Below are 15246 nucleotides of genomic sequence, written 5' to 3' on the forward strand. Positions count from 1 at the left end.
CAGCTGACACACATGATCTATTATAGTTTGTTTTCAAATGTAACCCTCCCTTGATGCCATATTCACTATGGCTCTGGCACCATTTTTTTACTGCCCACAAGAGCAAAAATCTTTGAAAAGTTGGCTGTTATTGCTGTTTTAATTTAATTCCTACATCCTCCCAGAAATGACTCTTAGGAAGACCAAAAATGACCTCTGTGTTCTGCTCCTAAAGTTCATTATTTCATTTCTCCTTTTGTGTAAAAATAGTTTCTTCTCTCTCTTTCCACCTTATCATACTGACCTGTTTCTTCTCTCACCTCACTGGCCACAACTTCTTTATTTATTCTTTCTTGGCTCCTCCTCTTCTTCAACTTGTCCTTTGAAAGTAGGAGTGTCTCAGGCACTATGGCACCAGCCTGTAGTCTCAGCTACTCCAGAGCTACAGGCTGGTAGGATCCAGATGTAAGATCCCTTGAGACCAGAAATTTGAGGCTAGCCTGGGCACCACAGCAAGATCCCACCTCTAAAAAAAAAAAAAACTAAAAAAAATTAAAAACAAAAACAAAGTAGGAATGCCTTGGAACTCAGATCCTGATGAATCCCTCTTTGCTTTGCCCACACACTCTTCCAAGGTGACCTCAAGCAGTTACTTATATATATGCCATCAAGAGGTATCTAGAGACACCTCCCACTTAATGTCAGCATATAATGTTAACTGGGAGGCTATTGCTCATTATATTAAATAGGAAAAATTATAATGTGTTGTGTGTCAAACTCACAACTAACTTTCTAAAACACAACAAAACAGTCTAAAATTACATTACTATATACAAGTAATAAACTATTATGTTAAGGTGTCAAATGCTTAAAACATTGCCTCCTGATCAGCGAGCCATTAAAATGGTGTTAATGGGTACTGCTATGTCTTCAATAATGTGACCTCTCTACTACCCACGTGACATACCCATTTGTTAGCACTTGGAAGATTTCAAAATATTTATCTGTGTATGTGGAGGCCACCCAAAGCTTTCCCTGCGCCTCCGGCATTTTCCTATACTTGACTTTTATGTCCAACTCCCATGCTCTTGCTCTCACTCTCTCCTCTCTCTTGCACACACTGACACACATACAGACACGTGTACACACATACACACCTGTTTCTCTTCCAGATTATCTCTACTTAGCCAAAGTCACCACCACCCACCAAGATAGCTGAAACAAAAATGCAGGCATAATCCCCGATCTCTCTTTTCCACTACTGACAATATCTAATCTATCAGCAGATCCTGTCAATTGTATTTACAAAACACATCTCATATTACTTCCATTCCCCCACTTCCACTAGAACATATGTATTCCGCATGGTATTAGCCATGATTATCACTAGCCAGTGTTACTGAAAAAGATTCCAAACTGAGCTCCTGTGTTGACTTTTACCCCTCCACCACCTGTTTCCACAGAGCAGCCCAAGAATAAAATCTACTTACGCATTTCAAAGGCTCTCCATTTTTCATAGGGTAAGTTACAGACTCCATAACCAGGCTTACACAACCTTCCGTGATCTGGCCACTTCCACCCTTTGTGACCTCAACTCTCATTCGTCCCCTCCTCTTAACACATTGTGATCCATCCACACTGGCCTTCTTTCCTGTTCTGGAATAAACTTGTTCCACTGTTAGTATCTCTGCACAGGGCACTTGGCACTGATCTGGTCTTCCCCTAGCAAATTCTTCCGTTTGCTTGGAGCCTAGATCAAATGATACTTCCTCTAAGAGGCCTTTCCTGCCCATCCAACTGAAAATTGTTTTGCAGTCACTCTTTATCACAACATCCTACATAAATTCTCTGCCTGGCACTGATAATTGACATTCTGGTGGATTCAGCTGTTTATATGTTGCCTCTCCCATTTCTGCCTCTCATAATCTAAGCGTGTGAGAGCAGGATCTTTGTCTGCATTGTACTGCTATATCCTCTGAGCTTAAGATGGTGACTGACAGATATTAAGAACTCAACAAACACGTGCTAAATTAATGAATGAAATATTTATTGAGCACATTATGTTCCAGGCTCTGCACTGGCAGTAGAAAGTCCAAAATGAAAAGTCTTGGTGTTTGGCTTTGAGTTACTTTTAGTTGAGAAGAAAGATAATCCTACAAAGAAAGTTTAAAATACAACATTATGATGTAGTAACATCATAAATGCAGTCAGATCAAGAGAAAATGGTGCCCAAGACTGTCCTGAGGTGATGGAGTCATTTTCCCACAAGAGGCAGTGCTCAAAAAGCTATTTTACACTCTGGGAGGCCGAGGCGGGCGGATTGTTTGAGCTCAAGAGTTCGAAACCAGCCTGAGCAAGAGCGAGACCCCATCTCTACTTAAAATGGAAAGAAATTAATTGGACAACTAAAAATACATAGAAAAATTAACCGGGCATGGTGGCACATGCCTGTAGTCCCAGCTACTCGAGAGGCTGAGGCAGAAGGATTGCTTGAGCCCAGGAGTTTGAGGTTGCTGTGAGCTAGGATGACGCCACGGCACTCTAGCCTGGGCAACACAGTGAGACTCTGTCTCAAAAAAAAAAAAAAAAAAAGCTATTTTAAGGAGGAACTGTATGTTGGATAAAAAGGAAAGTCATTCTCAGCAGAATTAACATGCCCGGAAATCTGAAGGTTGTATAGTATTCCTGGAGTGTAAATTGCAAATGGCAGAGGTAAAAGATGAGGCTATTTGGGTAGCCAGAAACAAGAGCATGGAGTTTCTATGCTTACTGTGGTTGCTAAGGAGGTCACTGAATAATATTGCACAGAAGAATCAGGACATTCCTGAACTAGGGAGCTCCACCTGTCATAAATGCGGAGGATGACTTCAAACTCAAAGTAAGAAAGCTAGCTAGAAATCTATTCCAATGTTTCAAGCAAAAAACAAATACCCAATTAAAGTGAAGACAGAAGAAAGTCCAGGAGGAAGAACATATGAGAACCAGTAACTGAAAATGAGAAATGTAGATTAGGCATCAGTCTTCTTTAATTAAATCAAGCTTTACTCTGTATTTATCTTTAAAAACTCAGTGCTTAGTATAGAAAAGGAACTCAATAAACAAGACTGAGTTAATAGCAATTAATAAATTCAATATGATATGTGAATACCTCTAATTACTATGGATATTTATGTATCATATTATGTCTTGTAGTCATATTTATGGTATCGTGATCTCCTGTGTTTTTTTTTTTTTTTAAACTGTAGCTACATGTCAGTTAATTTTAAACAGTTTGTTACCATTTGGTGGGGATGTTGGTAGAGTTGAAGGACATATAAAGATCCTCAGTGTTCAGGTTCAGAATTCTCAGGGACTAGAGAACAAATGAAAAATAAACAGCTAGCAATCTTTTCATGTAATGCCATAATTAAATACTTCAATACACATATTTTAAATTAGTATAAAGGTGTGGAAACAAGGACTCAATATTTGTTGAAGTAGGTATATACAAATCTAAGAAGATAGGTATATTTAGTAAATAGTTTTTAAAATATTAGGACAATATGCATGATGTCATCCTGCTTGTGTAAAACAAATACACAGAAAATATCCAGAAAGGTGCATGATCAACTGATTCCTAAGACTTTTCCTAAAAAATGAAACCGAAAGTTAGCTACAGAAAAACCCTTTTACATTACACTTTACTATATAATACTTGAATTTCTTTCTATGAGCATGTATTACTAAAAAGATCATTTTGTTCTAAGATGAAACATGAAGAAAACCATATAAAATGAATGCATAGTTTGATCAGTTATTCTAAGGCAAACACCCTCAGAATCACCACCAGGTTAAGAAATAGAATTTTGCCAGACGTCGCAAAAGCTACCAGTTCCCCAGTCCAACAACAGCCCCTTCCCTCCTCACATAGGTAATCGCTCCTGACTTTTAAAGTAATGACATTCTAGCCTTTTAAAATAGTTCTAACACCCATGCTCATTAAATATGATTTAGCTCTCATCATTTTAAAATTTTGATGTTTCTTTAAAATCTTTTTATGTGTAGGTTCTCTCTCCATCCTCTATGTTCCTTACACATTATTTCGTTGAGGAATGCAGGACATTTGAAAGGGATCGTTGCCAGCCCACCCATGGTGCAGATCAGTATGTTCCTCTCCCCTCTCGATTTGCTGACGATTGGCAAGTGGACCCAAGGGCTTGATTAGACTCAGATTTGATCCCTTCGGAAAAACTCCAGTGATGTTTAGCAAGACTATAGGAGTCATGTATTTTCTGGTTGTGTCCTTTTAGAGGTGTTCCCATCTGTTGATCCATAATGCTATATTTATTAATTTATTGCAAAATCATGATATTCTATAATAATTCAGTCATTTCTTTTTTATTTATTAGTTGAATATGTTTATAGAGGGACCCTTCAACTTTTTTAATACTTGGTTACCCAGTGATATTGTTGACACAGAAAAAAGCAAGGTAAATGTTTGAAGTTTCCTTTTACTAGTTTTCAAGATAATGGATTGATGCTTTGTCATCTTAGATGATCATTCTTCTTATAAAAATAATTATTCACATATGGGTAAGCATATGTGTTGGGTTTCCATTCTTCACAGTCATTCTCATTGTTAAAGCACAAGTAGTGCTATATTTGGCCAGTGGGAACCTCTTCAAGTTGGGTCTTAACTCTTTTTAATACAATCCGAATGCTTTTTCACAGTTCCATGTTCATCATGTACATTGGAACTAGAATCAGCCTCGTTTCTTAGTGAACATCTATATTTCAAAACTACAATCTGGGCACCAGGAATGCTTATGGCTACTGAATTGATAATAGTTGTTAGGACTTTTCAGTAAACAGGACAAAAAATTATATATGTGTAATAATATATATATATACACATGCACACACACATATACATATACATATATGTACACCCAGGCATATATATAAATGTATGAACACACTTACATACGTGAGTGTCTATTTACACTTCCAATTCCAATTCAAGATTACAGAGCTTTTACATAACCTCTTCTCTGTTACATCTGCATTCCTTTCTTCCACACTGAGAAACTTGGTTCTCAGGACACAGGAGATCATAGAATTAGAATGTCTCAAATATGAGTGTATTTTACCTCATATTACACATGCAACAGTCTCAAAATAACAAAACCAATGTTACCACATATCTGATTACTAAAACCATTTAAAATTATTGTATATAATCTCCATTCTCCCCCCACATGTAAACAGTTGTGCTACATCTACAGTTTCAGAACTGTATTAATAGTTTTTATATTTTCTCTCCCTGTTAATCCTCATTTAAACATATTTACACAAGTACTGATACATTTGAAACTCAGTACCAGTTATGACGTCATGATTTCTTCAGTCATTTTGGTTCTCTGATGCTCACTCTCAAGGAAATCCCTTGGAAAAGCTCAAGGGAGCAATATTCCCTGAGTTCTTATAGATTGTGAACAGCTTTTGTCCATTATAGTAAAAGTCAAGTTTATTGTAAAGTTACTTTCTTTTCCTGAATATCTTAAATTAATCCCCCTTTTTTTTTCTGGCAGAAAGCATTGTAGTCAATGATAATTTGTGATAATCCAATTTTCTTACCTGAAAAATCATTTGCTCTTTCATTCTAGATACCTAAAGATTTTTTTAAGTCCTATCATTTTTACCAGATTATGTCTTGGTTTTGATCATTCTGAGTCAATAGTCTCAGGTGCAACATTCAATTATGTGGTTTGTTTTTCAGAAAAATTTTGAGAAGTATAGGTTTTTAGTATTTGACAAGTTCTATGTTTTGGTTTTCTTTTTCAAGCATTCTGATTATTTGCATTTTGGATTTTCTTTGCCCTCAATGTTTATCACCTTCTCTTGAATCCTTTCTCCCTTTTATCATTTCTTTTTGATTTTTAACATTTTCTTTTTTTCACTTTCTAATTCTCTTCAAGCATTATCTTGTGTTGACTTTCTCTTCTAGTTTACCTTTATTTTAATAATAATCATTATTATTATTATTTTTAGAAACTCATGTTTACTTTCCATCAACTTTATTTCCATCTTGCTTAAGAGCCTATGGAAGACCACTTCCTGGTCCTTCCTACCCATTTGGTGGCCTGAAGTGTGGGAGCTACAGCCCAGGCTTCCATGGCAGGTTGAGTGCTCCAGTCTTCAGGGAGACCTGCTGAACAGACACAGAGGGCACCTGCAGGCCTCCAGACCAGTCTGCAACCTCAGGTTAGGTAGCAGTGAACTTTGGAGCTGGAGCAGTCCATTCACCCTGAAATTCCTCCTTGGTCACAGCTTTTCAGCAGCAACCTGCTCTTCTTTTTCAATCCCTTCAGGATCTCTGTAGAAGTAGAGATCAGTCATGACCTCCTACAAGTGTTCATGGGAGATGGTACCACCTATTTGCAGAACTTCCCAGGCCAGCATCCAGAACATCAGACCCACTGAATGTGCTCCCTTGTTACTGCAAGGGATGGCAATGCCCACATAAGGCAGAGGAGAATCTGTGTTACCCAGAGCAATGGTAGGTAGGTTAACACAAGATGTCTCCGTAAGAGGCTCGTGGTCAGCCCTAGCATCGGTAACCACCAGAAGACATGGCTCCCAGAATGCTGCCTGGATTTGGTTAGTAAAATTTCTAGGAGTGAAGTAGCTACTGTGGCAGCAGCAAACTCCAGCACAGCCCACTGGCCAGTATTCCTGGAGGATATGACACTAACATCAGCAGGGCTTCCAAAGTCAACAATGGCACAAGCTTCCAGCAGAAGCTTCTCCCAGGTCCTCTTCAGATTTATGATGTAGTTGCCATCACTTTTCCTTTTGTAGGTGTGCTGTTCCATTTAGAAGTCAAAGTAGTGTCACCTAAGTGGGTTCCAGCTGCAGAGAATTTGATGACATCCTCCTCCCTCTTTTGCAGGTTATCAAGGGATCCAGACATCGTGAAAGTTTCTCTTTAAGTTACAATGGGACTCCAGAATGACACCATGCGGACCCCTCTCCCGGTACAGTTGAAAGGAAGTTTATCTTCACTCTTTCCAAGTCTTTCCTGAGATCTGTCACCTCATTTCTGAGTTCTTCTAATTTTGATTTATGTTATTCTGCCATGCTTTGTATGACTTTCATAATGTGTTTTTAACTCATATTCAAATGGTAGGTTACAGGTTTATTCTGTATTGTGGGCCTATCTTCCTGACATGCTTTCACTCTCCGGAGGGATGTTATTCTGCTCTTTATTCATTTTGTTATTATAATAACTTGGTGTGGGTTTTGACCTCAGTACCTTCCTGATGCACATTTTTATAAGAAATCAGCTTTTGTGAACTTTTAGAATTGAGAAGGGGTGTGTTCAGTAAAGCCTTTTGAACTTTACAGTTCCCTCTCGTGTCTGTATGTGCACTAAAGTGTGCTGCCCTGCATCCTGGAATTTCACAGTTCTGTTACCTTCTCTCACCTTCTTTGGTCTAGATTTTCTCTTCCTTTTGTCTGTGTTGTCTCTGTTTTGATCAATTTTGATTCTATTTCCAGAAGTTTCTTTTCAGTGTGGAGTCCTGCTCTGGAAGGGAGACTCGGCGGGTCAGTTTCAGAATGTTCGTAGTGGTTAGACTGCCCCAGGCCCTCGGTCCTTCCCACTGCATTCTCCTGTCAGTGTGGTTACCTGCTTTCTGGTAAGTTCTGCAGCTCGGTGGAGGTTATCCTGTTCTGCCCACTCCCATCCACTTGCTCCCTCTTCTTCTGCACAGGTGCCAGATCTCCTGTGTCAGATTTTGTGACTGGTGGCAGTTTTTTTCCCACTCATTTGCATTTTGGGGTTCATAGAAATACTTCATTATCTAGTTTGAAAGTAAAATTGTTGTGTATATTTCGATTTGCTGTGTTTTTGTTATATTTGTATGAAGGGACTTGGAGAAACTAAAAAATCATGCTGTTGCTGGAGTTATTTTCACAAAATCTTCTATGTATATTTTTAAAATTAAAACAAAAACTAAATTTAAAAAATTTTTGCAGGCTGAGTGAGGTGGCTCACGCCTGTAATCCCAGGACTCAGGGAGGCCAAGGAGAGAGGATCGCTTCAGGTTTGGAGTTCAAGACCAGCCTCAGCAAGAGTGAGACCCCATCTCTACTAAAAATAGAAAGGAATTAGCTGAGCAACTAAAAAAAAAATAGAAAAAGTTAGCCAGGCATGGTGGTGCACTCCTGTATTCCCAGCTACTCAGGAGGCTGAGGCAGGAGGATCCCTTGAGCCCAGGAGTTTGAGGTTGCTGTGAGCTATGATGATGCCATGGCACTCTAGCCCAGGCAACAGAGAGAGACTCTGTCTCAAAAAAATAAAATAAAATAAAATATTTTTGCAATATGTGTTATAGTAGACTGTTTACTGTCCCCAATTACTCACATCTCTCTTTGTAAGAGGATGATATCTTGCTGCGCACATTCACATGACCTGCATTTCCTGCCACCAAGAAGATTATATTGAGTCACTGTGTTGACATCAGGCCTTAGTCAATCAGATATGAGTAGATGTGGCATACACTACATCTGAGCTTTTAGAGCCATTGCCTGGTTCAGCCATCCCTCCCTCTTCTGACATGAGAGGGGCATGGTTGAGTAGGGGGAGTTCCTTTAGCCTGATCCTAGAATTAAGGGACATGTGGAGTCAGAGTCAACCCACAGATATCAACATGAGACATGAGTGAGAGATATACTTTTGATTCTGTAAATCACTGACTATCATATCACATCTTAGCTTTAAAATTTCTATCATTTCTTACTCAAATAATAGATTTTAATTTGGGAAGGTCTAATTCAGGAATATTGTGACTTCGAATTAGAAATTTTAAGGAAAAAAGGGGTTGAGATGAGATAGACCAGAGATTAGTAATCACTAATTATGGAAACTTTGTTAAGTTCTTAGAAAACAGAAGAAATAAGATAGTAAAACCAAAACATAGAGGCATCATATACAGTCAGTATACACAAACACACACACACATATATACACACACACATGTACATATATATATATATATGTGCATGCGTGTGTGTGTGATGGCAGTGGTTTGGGCACTAGCATGGTTTTCAGACACGAAATTCTAATATATAATTTAGATTAAAATGGAGCAAGTCTGAGTAGTATAGGGGAGAGGGGTCTCAAGTGGTGCTTTCTCTGCATCAGTGTTCTTCCCTATCTCTGCATTCTGGAGTTGCTATACTTTCCAAGAAGTCCAAGATTCTACAAAACATGCCATGCAAACCCCTGATTTTCAAAATTCAATTAAAATGTAAAAAGTATTAAAATGTTTAAAAGATCATGACCAAAAGCAATATTATAACATTCACAGCATTAACAGAAGTGTAAAATTCCTTGGAATAAATCTAACAAAATATGTATAAGACCTTTATGAGAAATCTTTAAAATTTAGCCAAAGAGGAAAAACAAATCAAGAGAGACACTATGATCATGGGTTAAAAGACTGAATATTATGAAAATGTCAGTTCTCTTGAAATGAAACTACAATTTAAGGGTAGCAGCAGTGAAAATATCAGCAGAACATTTTACAAAACCTAAAACATTGATCCTGAAATTAATGGAGAAATATATACAGCCAAGAATAACCAAGACAATTTTGAAAAAGAAAGAGGGAGCCTTAGCCATCAGATATCAGTATTTTAAAAATGCAATAGCTATTAAAGTATGGTGTTCAAGTACATGACTAAATGGACCAATATTTCACAACCTGGAGAATTCACATATATACATAATGTAAACATACATGTATATAACTGGGTATATGACAGATAGGTTATCACTGGTATTTACCAGATCACTGAATACATTTTTACTTATCAAGTGATTGACTAATAGAATAAATGAGCAGGAGGATATTACAGTTCTGTTCACTCTGGTTCATCCCAAGGATGGTTACTCTTCAAATTTCCCTCTTTAGCAGGAAGGAGACGATGTATAAATGAGAGAACAGCGCATGGAAATTATAAAAAGCAAAGAACAACTAAAAGAACTGCATATATTTAGCCTTGAGGGCAATCTGAGCTGCTTACAAATCTGAAATGCTTTTGTAGATGGATTCTACAGCAGAGCCTGAAGCCATGCACAGAATTTAAAGGAGGTTGATTTTGTCTCAGTAAGTACAAGTACCACATTGTCATAACTTAAAGCCATGTTGAGTTATGAGAATAGCAAGGGTATAGAGTCAGACAGAGCCAGACTCAAATCACCATTTTTTCACTTTTTTACTTGTGACCAGTGATCAGTCACTAAGGCTCTGTGATTCAATTTTCCTGTCATTAAAATCAGGATGATTTTTTTTTCTTTTTCTTTTTTTTTTTTATTTCAGCATATTATGGGGGTACAGATGTTTAGGTTACGTATGCTGCCCTTGTCCCCCCCGCCCCCAAGTCCGAGTTTCAAATATGTCCATCCTTCGGGTGGTGCGCATTGCACTCTTTGTGTATGCAAATACCTGTAAGAGGCAACAAAGCATAGTCATAACAAGTGTGGATTCTGGATCCTACTGCCTATGTTCAAATCTACTGCCTAGCTGTGTGAACTTAAGCAAGTTGTTTAACCTCTGAGCCTCAGTTTCATCATCCATAAAACGGGAAAAATAAGAATACCAACTTCATAGGGTTATTGGAAAGATTAAATGACTTAATATATAAAAAGTGCATAGAAGTGTGTCTATGTACTTTATAATACACTTTGCTATTGGTAATAATAATAGCGATAATAACATTAGCAGTAGAAACTACCTTCGAGATAAGAATTAGATAAAACGATGCAAATAAAGCTTTGGAACAATGCCTGAAACATCCAAAGTGCCCTATAAAGGTAACTTTCCTTCTTTCCCTTAAGCTGTCTGCAAAAGGAACAAATGCCCCTCCAGGGGTAGCGAGTTCACCATCCTCAGAAGTCTTCAAGCAGAAGTTGTTTAACCACATCTTCAGAATGTTATAGAAAAGCTTTGAAACTAGGAGGACACAAGGATTAAGCAATCCCTGAGCTCCTCTTCAAATTAAAATTTCCGTGATTAAGTCTGAAACTTTTGGAACGGCTGTCAAATGGGAATTGTGGATAACCAAAACTTTCCTGAAATTTCCAGCTCATTTTCCAGGATAAATGCATTCCCCATCACCCTACATAGCACACCAAATATTAGCAACACAAACACACACACACACACACACACACACACACACACATAAACACACACATGTACACAGAGGCATCATTCATATGTTCTAACATAAATCTTTTCACCACAATGACCGCGGTTGTCAGTGAAAGAAATACTCTTGTTCAGTCCAATGCACTTGGGTAGCCCAAATAAACAATAGTATAATACCCGGCATTTATTCAGCACCCTTTAGAGCAAGGACTCACACTTTATACATATTTCTCGTTTATCATGACCACATTCCTGGGAGACAGGCTGCCCCTCAGAGAGGCGATGGCGTTGGGCTTTTGATTTCAGGCCTGCCTGGTGGAAAGTCATTGCTTTCTTCATATTAGAACATGGTGTGCTTATGTGTCTTTCAGCCTTCCTGGGCCTGGCTGGGCAGCCTTTCATGACAGACTGCTGATGTCGCTTTGAGAGTCACAGTGCCTCTGGCCTCTGCTGTTTCTCGTCGCCACTGGGTTTCTACCCTTGGGGTTAAGAATACCCAGGCCCTGAATGACAAGCCTTGCATTGTGATTTGGCGAGAGCACCCCTTGAATGTGCCGCAGTGTTTGAATCCAGCTCAGGAGCAACCTACAGGGGCTTTGGAGGTCATTGGGAATCCCAGTCTGTGCCACTTAAATAGCTGTGTGACCTTGGGGAAATTACTTACCCTCTCTTAGCTACCTGACCTAGAAAACAGGTCCGGTAAGATGTAATGTGCTAGGCCGTTACGACACTGTGAGATAAAGCATGTAAACTCCCTGGCATGTGGTGAACCTGAATTTAAAATATCTGTTAGTGTTATAGGCATCATCTTGCCTCCAGGCTACGTAGCTCAGTGTTTCTGCACATGCAGCGTTACAGGCTCAATTGTGTCCACCCCAAATTCAAGTGTTGAAGCCCTAACCCTCACATAATATGACTGTGTTTGAAGATGAGGTCTTTAAAGAGATAATTAAGTTAAAATAAAGTGACACGGGTGGGCTGTAATCCAGTGTGACTGGTGTCCCTATAAGAAGAGATTAGGAGGACACAGCACAAAGGGAAGACCATGCAAAGACACAAAAGCTGGCCATCTGCAAACCAAGGGAAGAGGCTTCAGAAGAGACCAACTCCGCTGCTGCTGTGATCTCAGATCTTTAGCTTCCAAAATTGTGGAAAGTAAGTTTTTGTTGTTTAAGCCACTTATTCTGTGGAACTTTGTTATGGCAGCCCTATCTACTACATCTGGTTTGAGAATACGGCTGTAGGCCCCAAACCTCAGGTCAGTAGAACCCTTTGAAAGATCGAGTAAACAATGTTGCGAGGTTTGGGAGGACACGTAAGCAAACAAAAGCTTTGATTACACACAGTAAGTTAGTTGGATAAGCCTTTGACAAGAAAGCAAAATCAAAGCTATTTCCTTTGTCAGTGGGACAAATCAGAAAGAGCATCAAATTTCAGTCAGAGGTGAGAGCATGAAGCTCATCTCTACCAGTATTTAGCTGTGGGAACTTTGATTAACCATTTATCTCTAAGTATTTCAATTTCACTCAGGTAAATTCACCTGTCTTCCGCACCAGATCATTCTTAACAACCTGGACCAAGTTAATAATTCTTGAGTATTCAGAAAATAACCTAGTTACTAGTTTATAGTAGACATATTATAAGTGTTTCTCAGATGTATCAAACCATATAATTCTATTTGGGAATTATTCTCAAACCTTCATTTCAGAGGTAGGTGAAAAGAATAATGTGCTATTCAATAAATATCATTAATATTACAGAAGAAAAGATATATCTTGGGATCTTGGCAAAGGAAAAACTCATTTCAGCATTTTCTACTCAAATGCCTTACATAGGAGTAGACAAGAAATAATGTTTTAATAAATAGCCAAATCTCATACAAGTTTTATATATTTTGCATAAAACAAATGTTGACCTGAGTGATGCACATAATTCTTTAGCTATATTTTCAGAAAAACATATTTCTGGAGATGTGACCATATGTTTGTTGAGAGTTAATAGTCAACCTCATTAATCCTAGCAGAGAATCATTGCTACCTCAAAAGTCCTCTGTCCATGGCAAGAGATCCTCGACCTTCTCAAATCTTGTTCCTGCTCCACTTTCTTTAATAATTAGTCTCTCCTCTAACTTAGGAAATATATGGGAGTCCTTGTGTATTTCTTAAAGGTAACTGGCTAGCATTTGATAAGTTCTTGTTGCCTTATTATAGGTAATTTCCTATCAAAACAATTTGTTACCTTGTGAGTTGTGAGAACTAATTAATGTGTTTTAAGTGCTTTGGGATTCTGAGATGAAAGTCCCATAAAAATGTCATGTTGTTATTATGTTCTGACCCAATAAAAATTGTCAGGGAAAAAAGTGCCTTTAGAGGGCACTTTTGTGCCTGTGGGACTTCATAATAAATGCAAAGCTACTCCTACTCAACATTTTATCCTAGTATTTTGAGGAATTCTTGAGACAAGCCTCATATAGTGTAGAAAGGTCATATATTTTTGCTAATTTCGGCAACAAAAGTGACCTTGAGGTGTCAGTTTACATCTTGCAGCCTCAGTTTCCATTTTCTTAGGAGGTAAAAAGGAAACGGTAACAAAACCAACCTAGTAGGGCCATTATAAAGATAAAATGATGGTTGGCATGTATTGAGGGCGGCGCTTATGGGAAGATTAGAGTGTATAACCCCCTCTCCTTTTAAAAGCAGATTTATTATGAAAAAAAAATCTAAAGATATTATGTATTAGTCATTATTCTCTCCTCTACACACAAGAGGACTATTTTATTAAACTCACAAATGTATATGTCATAAGGTTGTTTAATATAGTTACTGCCTTGGCATCCATTTTCAGGCCTGATGTAAGTTGTTTGAAATCCAGTTGTACCCCTTCATCTTTGGCCTAGTTAAAACTTCTCTTCCTCTTGTGGTTGTTAACAATACAGCCTGCTTATTCCTGTCTCACTCACCTAAAGCTCAATGCATCCCACAGCTGCCGACCACGATGAAACCTAGTGGGCAATGCCAGAGTCATGTAAATAAATACTCCCATTCACATGTGTTTTCTTCAAATTAGCCAGCCCATAATCCTCCTGGGAAAGCTTACAGGACATTAGACATTAGCCATGGACCTTAAAAAAGGCCTAGTACCACAGATCCTCTCTCTCTCTCTCTTGCCCCACACTCACTGTGTGTGTTTGAGCACCCTGCTGTCTCTGGAATTCCCACTGGCCCTCATGGGTACCCCTCTTTCCACGCAGATCTGTGAGCAATAAACTGCTTCTGTTATTTTCTGTTTTGTTTTAGTGCCTGTTCTATGTCTTACCTGACTGACACACCTAAACCTAACTTTTTCCCAGTTGGGGCTCTTCTAGAGAATGGCTACTTTGGCTTCTGGCCACTTTCCAGAGAGAGACTTCAAGATCAAATTGAGGAAAATCATAGTAGTAAATTAATGATTTATTATCTCTATACATAGTGGCTGCCCTCAGAAGCTCCTAAGCTATCCAAGAAGAAAGCTTAACTACCAGGCACTGTTGTGTGTAGTGTATTCAAAGGTATGCCAATTGTTTTAGACAATGGTTCCAGGCAACATATAAAAACAGAAACACACACAGACACACATACTCTGCCCTTGCTGAGCTTACAGTTCAATGGAGAAGACAGACAATATTTAGGGTAAATAAGTGAATATATAGCATGTTAAACAGTGATCAGCGCTAAAAGGGAAAATAAAGCCAAGAAAGAGAACAGAAAGTGCTAGGTGTGGGTTATGGACTACAATTTTATCTGGAGCAGCAAGAAGTGCCCCACCCAGGAAGATGGCATTTATGTAATTATGAGAAGGAAGTGAGGTCTTTAATCACATGTCACCTTCTCGGTGACAGGTTATGACAAGTGGCAAGTGCCTTAAGATGCTGCCAACAGTGTCAATCCACAGCAGAGAGCCTGGCATGGATGATGTGTGTCCTTTTTACAGTGCTACGTCACATTTACTCATTTTCATCTGGAAGCAATCACAGTCCTTTCAGAACCTGTTCTCTGTGCCTGTCCAGTGACCAGTATCACTGAGAGTTAAT

General features: G+C 38.6%; 1 pseudogene; it reads right to left on the minus strand.

Annotated features, from left to right (window-relative positions):
• Positions 1-6050: 6050 nt before the first annotated feature.
• LOC105805499 lies at positions 6051-6931 on the minus strand (annotated as a pseudogene).
• Positions 6932-15246: the final 8315 nt, after the last annotated feature.

The sequence above is a fragment of the Propithecus coquereli genome, unplaced genomic scaffold, assembly GCF_000956105.1.
Source record: "Propithecus coquereli isolate 6110/MARCELLA unplaced genomic scaffold, Pcoq_1.0 Scaffold13, whole genome shotgun sequence".
In the NCBI taxonomy this organism is placed as follows: domain Eukaryota; kingdom Metazoa; phylum Chordata; class Mammalia; order Primates; family Indriidae; genus Propithecus; species Propithecus coquereli.